The following is a 9,555-nucleotide window of genomic DNA, read 5'->3' as shown; positions in this document are numbered from 1 at the left end:
TGACAAATATCCGAAGCAAACAGCGACCATCTCTTTCAAGTCTAACAGACAAATTTAGACACAAAACTTTCATTGACTGAGAAAGAAGATCTAGGAGCAGAAGACGGGCAAGATGTCAGAATGTTTCTCAAACTCCTACCACAACTCAGAGTGAGAAAGATATTTTACATCATAGTCCAGGAAACACCTTCAGGATCACAGATGCAGGGGGAAGATATTTACAAATGATGCCGACCCTTAGCCGGCGCGATGCCCTCAATATTCCTTATTCCGTCTGCTGTTGTTTTCTTTGGTTCTGGTAGACACACCAAAGGGTGACACCTCTAGTTGGATAAGCTCCAGTGATCCGTAATGTGAAAACTACAACAGGGCACAGATGTGACATCTCCTCCCTCTGTTCCTCTTCTTCCTTCTCCCTTTTCAGCCCACTCTTCCTCCTCGGGTGCAAAGATGGTTGGGTTCAGCTAGCGATCCTCTAACATCCGCCTTCCTAACAATTAGGTATTGTTCCCCTTTCTCTGGCAAGTTCTACTTGTAATGTCAAGTTACAGGACATATTATTTGTACAATAATGCTGACATTATGTGTTCTATGTTATATAATGAAAAACCAAAAAGGGACCTCTTTTTTCTCTTCTGTTTTAATACTTCCATAAAGCAGAAAGCCCAGGGACTCAATTTTGGTGATTGTTCATGTCTATGCAGAGGACTGGACTGATATCTTTCCTGGAGCCTCAGGATTATGAGCATTAACCTAAATCCTGGAGTCCTGTGTGGGTCTCTGAGCCCCTTACATCCTGAGTAAATAATCTCACCAAGTGGCCAAATACAACATGCTCATTCTCCTTCTTCTTTGTAGACTGAGTTTACATTCCCGTAAGACTAGTCAGCATCACTGAATCACAACTCCTGTGACCGTCCTTCCTGCCCTCCACCCCTCCCTGGCCTCCACAAGCTTCCAGATCTCTCTGTACTCACGCTCACATGAGAACCGAGCATCACGTTCATGTCTTTTACTTATCTAATTTGTTTGGTCACTCAAGCCCTTGTAAGATGTATGTGGAGACCAGGGAAGGGCTGAGCCAACTGCCTACAGAGCTCAGCGCTGCAACCCCATTCCCACTCTGGTTTTCAGCCTCTGCTCAGTCCTGTGACAGGCGATGGCACCTTGAACTCTTTTGAGGTGAGGACCAGGTGACTGGATTTGATGGCTCATGTCAGCCACTCCTCCAGGAGTCCTGGCAGGCAGTGTCACTGAGGAGAAAGCTGGGCTTGGTGACATTGCTAACGTTTTCAGGTAGTTGAGTAGCATAGCTCAACCCAGCTTACTTTCTTCTGACTCCGTAAGCATTTCTACTGTGGTGTGACACATGCCTGCATTTCTAAACAGATACCTCTCTTGTTCTCTTCAGCTGCACACAAAAGATAGCAGGGCTGAAAGGAGAAGCCGGGCTGAGGCCGACCCCTCCAGCCCTTACAACTTTATTACCAGAACCCTCATGAAAGAGTAATAACCCTAAAAAAAAAGACACAGTGAAAAAGGCAAGATAGAGTCCTAGTAAATGGAGGACCCCCCACCTTCATGGGGGGAAGGAAATCATATCTTACACCCATGTTCATTATTCACAGTAGCCAAGAGGTGGAGGCAAACCAAGTGTCCCCTGTGATGTAGTCATACAACAGAATGTCATTAGGCTGCAAACAAGTAAGAACATTCTGACCACAGGCTACAACCTGGAGGAGTGTCAAGGCCATTTTGCCGAGTGAAATAGCTGGTCCCTGAAGGAAGAACACTGTATGATTCCTACTTACGTGGACTGTGGTAGTCAAAACGATTTTTTTATTATTTTTAAAAATGTTATGTTTATTGACTTTTGAGAGACAGAGACAGAGTGTGAGCAGGGGAGGAGCTAAGAGAAAGGGAGACACAGAATCTGAAGCAGGCTCTGGGCTCTGAGCTGTCAACAACAGAGCCCAACAGAGGGCTTGAACTCATGAGCCGTGAGATCGTGACCTGAGCCGAAGTCAGACACTTAACTGACTGAACCACCCAGACACCCCAACTGCTGCATTATATTAACATGCTTTCCCTGTTTGCAAGTCGCACTGAGCTACCCCACTTTACAGAAATGAAACCTCACCCATACTCCGCTGTCATGACCAAGTTACTCCATCAAGTCATCATTCTGCCCCCATCTATCTTCCCTGCCTTGGGCTCTGTCTAAATTATTAGAAATGCCACACATCGAGGCATCAGCCCCCATGCCCCTTAAGCAGACCAGTCATCCTGAAGCACAGTTTGTACTTTATGTGGGAAAACATTCCACTCTTCATGGTAAAAACGTCATCTTATGCACCAGGGACCCCCTTGCCCCCGATACATGTGTGGAAAATAGCACGCTCACCTAGACCCCTCTGGGGAAAATCGTCTATTGGGAGAGATCAAGACCCGCCAAAGTTCCCCTCCCTTTACTTCCATGTGGAACATATCATTTTTCTAGGAAGGAAACATTTTATGTCTGAAAGGTCTCTTAAAGGAGGAACGAGCACAAATGGTCACGATTAAGGGGAATGTGAAACAAATACCAGCCCACGGTGGGACGGCATGCTACAGTGTTGCACGGGGACCTCAGCACATTGCCAACCACAGTGGAAAAAGGTTCTGGATACAACAGGATATGCTAACTGAATGTATAACACAATCGTGATTTTAAAAAATGCCCATGGGCATGTAAAGAAAATTCTTGGCAAGTTAAAGAAAATTACTGGTGGGGCGCCTGGGTGTCTCAGTCGGTTAAGCCTCTGACTCAGCTCAGGTCAGATCTCACGTTCGTGGGTTCAAGCCCCGCATCGGGCTCTGTGCTGACAGCTAGCTCAGAGCCTGGAGCCTGCTTCCGGTTCTGTGTCTCCTTCTCTCTCTGTCCCTCCCCCTCTCATGCTCTGTCTCTCTCTCTGTATCAAAAATAAATTTAAAAAAAACATTAAAAAAAAGAAAATTACTGGCAATTTAAACAATTCCTGTACTTTCTATGATGACATCTATAAGAACATCTTATAACCTACATTTCTCTATGTTAGCTCTCACCAGTTTACATGTTATTTGTTCCCTTATCAAGGCTGTCTAGATAAAACTCTAGACTACTTGGTCATGTATCTCCTTAGCAGTTTTAGTTCTCATCTTTAAGTTAAAACTGACACTAACAGCACAGGCTGCTTGGTCACAGGAAGAAAGGGGAGTTAGTGGACTTGGATGGTTCACTGTGTCAGGTTTAAAGAGCCTGATGCCTCCGTCCCCAGTAGCCTCGCCCTTGCTGCTGGGGCTGGGAAGCTCATACTTAATTGCCTGGAATCCCTAGCAATCATTTTTGAATTAGGACAGGCTTTGCCAATGGGATCAGGGTAACCAAAGTCGGCTGCCTGAGGCTCCGTCTATCCTAAACCCGGTGTGGATAGGTGCTCCCTAAACTACCATTAACCCACATGCCGCCCTCCTCCCCAATCTGCCAAGATCCCCAAGTCCATGTTTTGCCCCTGGCTTCCAAAGCTCTCCAGAAAGTGACCCCACACCACCTGTTTAGTCTCCTTCCTCCCATCTGGAATAGTCTCTCCCTCTCCTCCACCAGCCAGCGTAAAACCTCTCCTCCAGGACCCAGAAGTGTCCTCTCTCTTCCGTGAGGTCTTGGCCAATGCCGTCTAACAAGGACTTTCCCTACTTAGTCCTCCTCACACCTTCCTGGCCAGCACTACCCATCTGACATTTATTGACATTTGGCTATTTTTTGTTCATGCACATGTTTCTCCACCTGGATTATGAATGGAGCCTTCCCACACCGGACAAGGATCTTTCCGAAATATGGGTTAAGTCATCTGAATCTCCTCTCACTACGTCAGCCATTTTTCTTTTTGTATTCTTGACTGTCACATAAAAGGCAAAGCCACATTCTGTTGGTCTTTGAAAGCACACGGTACTTTAACACCGCTTTCCTCAGCACGCTCTGGCTTTCTTTCCACTTTCACTTGGCAGCTCCTCCCCAAAGTCTAACAAATCCCATCTAGGCTATTAATGCCTTTCTTCTTTTACCTGTAAATTAAGGATTATAGGAAGCATTTCCAGTCTTTCTCTGTTCCTAGCACAAAGCTAGCTATCCAAATGCTATTTATTGTCCAGGTGCTGGCCTCCACCCTCTGACTCTTCTTCCCGCACCCTGGCGTTTCTTTCTCTACATCTGTTAACATTTCACTGGGTTTGTGTCCTCTGTGTACTCAAATTAACCAAGAACACACTAAGAGGAATGCTATCGTCAGCTTGTCCGGACATTAGACTTTCCCTCTGAAGGGACACACTTTGAACACTGTCCAAAGACTGCAAAGTCAGTGCTGGGCTGGAATCCTCTAGTGATTTTATAATGCCATGGCTGTTATAGAAACAGCCCTAATTAATGCCTTTAAGAGAAAAAATGAAATTTGATCATTGCCTATTGTCCAGTTAATTGTGGTTTTGTGGCCATTGTAACAAATCAAATTCTCCTCAGACAGTAGGATTTGTACATTTTAATCAAGTAACCTGTCTCGTGCCTTTCTATACTCTCTTCACGGGTATCGCCGATACCCAAATTCTAAGTGATGTCAGCGTTGCCAGCAGTTGAGAAGAAGGCGGTTGGCACAGGTTTCCTTTGACTGGCCTGGTTTTGAATGGTGGCTCATTGCAGTGAACGGCTGTACACTTAATGCTGCCTATATTCACACTGCCCCTTTCCCCTCCACTTTCTGCCACCTCATCCCAACCCAAAGGACATCCATTTCCTAGTCCACCATGAGGTCACAGATTTATTAGTCTAGGGGCGCCTGGGTGGTTCAGTCGGTTAAGTGTCCGACTTCAGCTCAGGTCATGATCTCACAGTTTGTGTGTTGGAGCCCCGCATCGGGCTCTGTGCTGACAGCTCAGAGCCTGGAGCCTGCTTCGGATTCTGTGTCTCCCTCTCTCTCTGCTCCTCCCTTGCTCATGCTGTCTCTATCTCTCTCAAAAATAAATAAAACATTTTTAAAAACCTTTAAAAATAAATAAATAAATAAATAAATAAATAAATAAATAAATAAATTACATTAAATGTTAGTCTAAATGTGGGACGGAATGAAGGATCTCTGGAGTAGGGTCAGCACCATAAGTCTGAAAGCGAGCTCTGGGCAGGTTCTGGAAGATAAGGGCGCGGAGGCCAAGAGCTAGAAATCAGCTTGTCGTCCATGGTCTAAGCACTGCTGCCACAGGAACCCAGAGCCACAGTCTCTGTCTCCTTGCCCACGGCCGGCCTGGGGATGGGGATGGGATCTCAGCGGCTGCAGCCAGCGTGCTGCACGCAGGCGCCAAAGAGGGGCAGGATGACAGCAACCTGCAGGGACCAGAGCACCCCCGCCAGCGGCTCCGCCATGCTGGGACAAAGCCATCCTGGCTGGCCTGGCACGGCCGCGGCCATGAGCAGCCCAGACAGAATGCTTGTCTTGCTGTGCCCTAAGCCTTCTTAAACCAGATGTCTTCCGTGGAGCGCCCAGCAGGAACCTGGGGCCCGGGGCTGAGTCATGTGGCTCACTCTCTATCCTCTTGTCCTTTGATTTAGGACCTAGAGCTTAGGTCCTTGTCCATTTTGATGTGGGAAGGCGAGGTTGGAGGAAGGCGAGTACCTGCTCTCTTCCCTTTGGTATGGATGGGAAATGGGTGGTAAAATGGATCACGGAATCAGATTGATGTGGGTTCGAATCTTAACTCACCCATGGACAGTTGTATGAGCAGGGGGCTCAACGTCTCTGGGAACCGGTTTCTACTCTGCAAAGTGAGGATAATAATAATGGCCTCACAAGGTTAGTATTAGGGTCGCCTGGGACACAGCACACACAGCTCGTGGATGACACAAGTCTGAGACGCAGTGAGAAGCTGCCCCGCCACCCCCACCCCACCAAGTGCTAAGAGCCTTTTCTCGTGAGCCTGGACCAGGCACTTTCCCCTGACATGCCCTTATATAATTTCAGGGCCACCACACGAAATAGGTATGATTGGGATGCCTGGTGGCTCGGTCCATTGAGGGTCCAGCTCTTGATCTCTGGTTCACGAGATTGAGCCCCACATCAGGCTCTGTGTTGACACTGCAGAGCCTGCTTGAATTCTCTCTCTTCCTCTCTCTCTCTGCCCCTACCCTCTCAATAAATTAATTAATAAAAAGGAAATACATATGATTATTCCCATCTTACGGGTGAGGAAATCAGATAAGCAGCTTCCTTAAAGACATCTGGCCAAAGAGCAATGCATTGAAGCTCCATGTCTCTGAGCCCCATTATAAAGCCCTTCCCCCACTTTAGGGGGCCATTTCAGAACCTTCTAGGACTATCCAACTGCAAGAGGAGGATCAAGTTGCCAGAACATTTCTGAAAAGAGTAAACCCCCAAAGTTGGGAGTCCTGTGCTTCATTTGGGGGGATGTTTTGAGTGAAGTGTGGGTGCCCCCATGGCACCCCCAAGCTCGAGGAAGGCTTCTCTCTTTCTAACTGACCTTGCTGTTTGAAAGCCTGGGAAGAAAGATGAAAACCTGGAAAACCACGGCTTTTTAAGTTTAGAAAACATGTATTTTTTTTTTTTTCTGCCTTGCATCATTCATCTTTTAAAAGTAGAACTCAGCATTGGGGCACTTGAGTGGCTCAGTCAGTTAAGCGTCCGGTTAAACTTCAGCTCAGGCATGATCTTGCAGTTTGTGGTTCGAGCCCTGTGTCGGGCTCTGGGCTGACAGTTCAGAGCCTGGAGCCGGCTTCCGATTCTGTGTCTCCCCCTCTCTCTGCCCCTCCTGTGATCATGCTCTTTCTCTCTCTCTCTCAAAAATAAAATAAACATTAAAAAAATTTTAATTAAAAAAAAATAAAACCCAGCATCAATTGATCCATAAATCTAGGAGTATTGTAATGAGAGCACTGCCAGGTTCTGGGCATTTTTACCTACACAAGACTTCCATTCTGAGGCCCTCCCCTTCTCTCTTCACTCTGTCTACTGCCTACTTGTTTTTTGTTTTGGTTTGGCTTTTAAATACTAGAGAACAGGAAGAGAGAACGAAGCCAGGGGGAGGCAGAAAGGGCATTGTGGCTTCCCTCCCGGATTTTTGGATTTTTATACTCTTGCAACTGCCTTAAATATGAAGGGCTTCCCAGACACTCTCCTGCAGGCTCCTGGAGGCACTCGCCACCTGGAGGGAGTCTCAGGTTTGCAAAGGGCCAGAACACCAGAATAAACGTGCCCTGGGAGCGGCCCTCATGCGCTGGCAGCTGGGGGCTGCAGACTAAACGCCCCCTTCTCCCTCCCTCTCTCGCCTGCTCTCCCTCCAGACAAGTGACCAAGACTCAAATCATGGCCTCAGGGCTGGCTTCTGGATGAGCCCAACCTAAGAAGCGGTTTGTAATCAGCCGAAGCCCAGGAACGCTTGCCAGCGGTCTCAGCCGCAAAAGGCCCCTGGTTGATGATGAATCTACTAACAGGATAAAGACAAGACTGCTTGCTCTAGTTCTTCTCAAATATCGCAGAGGTAGAGAACAGAACACTCTTCTAAGGGGGTCTTTCCATAAATCACGATTCGGAACTCTAAGTCATTGAGGGATCTGCCAAATTCCTAAGAAATACAGTGAAGGGGGAAAAAAATATATATATATATACATATATATATACACACACCGAAAAGGGCACAGTATCTTCTGGGGTATTTCTGGCCAAAATGCATATCCTCCGCCTAATATGAGAAAACGTCAGGGAAATCCAAATTGAGGGCATAACTGGCTGGTGCTCTTTGAAAGTGTCAAGGTCATGGAAGTCACTGGAAGACTGAAACAGTGTAACAGCTTGGAGCAAACAGTTTAGTTTGACAACTGGATGTAATGCGGGGCACTGGATTGGATCCTGAATGAGAGAAAGGACAAATGTAGGGAAAATGGTGAATTCTGAATAAAGCCTGCAGGTTGGTAAAAATAGTGTCAATATCCTGGTTTGGGTCGCCGCGGTTGTGCTAGATGTTAACATTCGGGGAAGCCACTGAAGGACACACAGGAACTCGTTGCTGTTTTCACTGAGTCTCTGTAAGGGTAAAGTTATTTTAACATCAAGGCTAAAAAACTCTTCCCCTACAAATGATTAACACTGCCAAATATTGCCCTAACACCAGGACTCTGAATCATAACTGGGAAAAACTTGCTGGATCGTTACTGGTAAAAAGAGGGGAAATTGGGCTGCCTGATCTACCTTTTATAATCACACACTAGCTGGAACGTCCGTCCGTGGTAGAATTTCTAAGGCATGTTAAGCTCATTCTTGGAAACAGTGTTTTGAAGGCGTTCTTTCTACCAAGTTCATCTCAGATACCTGAGCCAGATGGGTAAATAGCTGCATGAGGACCAAACACCCCATGTGTCAGCCCAAGTTAGATGGCAGTTCTGAAAAAAAGGAAAATACCAGACTTCCCCAAGATGGTGGTTACTTGGTTGTGACAGAACATCTTACTGTCCTTGAAGTGATACAGGAATTTTTTAAAAATCTACAATGTTCACTTAACAGTATATCTCTTCTTTTTTCATCCAACGAGGCTTCACTGTTGATGAGATAAAACTTTTAGAGGTTGCCCTATTTCTAACCTGCTTAACAAGCATCCATTAAATACCACCTGTATACAAGGCACTAAGACTGCAAAAAGAGAAGGAACTCAAAACATTTCCTAATGAAGTATTCATTTTTTAAGTAATTTCTATACCCAACATGGGGCTCAAACAACCCCAAGATCAAGAGTCACGTGTGACTCGGCCAGGCACCTGTGAAGTATTCATGTTCGAACAGAGACTACCTTCATTATGTTATACAGATAAACTCTTTAGCAGAGGAGCATGCACAGTATTTTTGGAACTTAGGAGAGAGAAGGATTCGCTTAGAGAGGTCAAGGAGGGCTGGGAGGAATACGTAGGACTTTGTCAGGTACAGAAGAGAGGATGGACTTGGGACAGGCTCAGGAGTCCAGGGTGACTAGAATGTCCAGGCAAACAGGAAGTAGTGGAAGATTCAAAAGCATTGCCACAGCCCAAAGGAGCAAAGTGACCTTCACCAGATCTCCTCAGAGCAATAAGTGAATTCATTTTTAAAATAGTTACCAAGCCTCTTCAAGATTACATAACACAGAGAAGATTTCATGATCATAGAGTTAAAAATGTGGCGGAGACTCGTCAGAGAAGTGAATCCCTTGGTTACCAGTAAAAGAGTAGAAAATTTATCCAGATTTTGTGGGCCCACCCTCCCATTATATTATCATTTTTGGCTTTTTCACTCCAGTGGACTGCAGAGAGCCACAAACAATACCTAGCTTAATTTTAGTCCTGAAGATTTAATAAACCACACACAGTCATTTCCGAAGGACCTACACACAAACAGAAATACACATAAAACCAAACTTTTCAACAAGTACATTTGACCTTGGCAGAGAGAAGCTGACTCTGACTCTTTCTACATCTGACCCCGCTTGTATTGGGTTCCGGAATTCTTACCCCAGGTC

The sequence above is a fragment of the Suricata suricatta genome, chromosome 4 (genome assembly GCF_006229205.1).
Source record: "Suricata suricatta isolate VVHF042 chromosome 4, meerkat_22Aug2017_6uvM2_HiC, whole genome shotgun sequence".
Lineage (NCBI taxonomy): Eukaryota > Metazoa > Chordata > Mammalia > Carnivora > Herpestidae > Suricata > Suricata suricatta.
The sequence above is the reverse complement of the archived record's forward strand: the minus strand, read 5'-3'. Positions refer to the sequence as shown.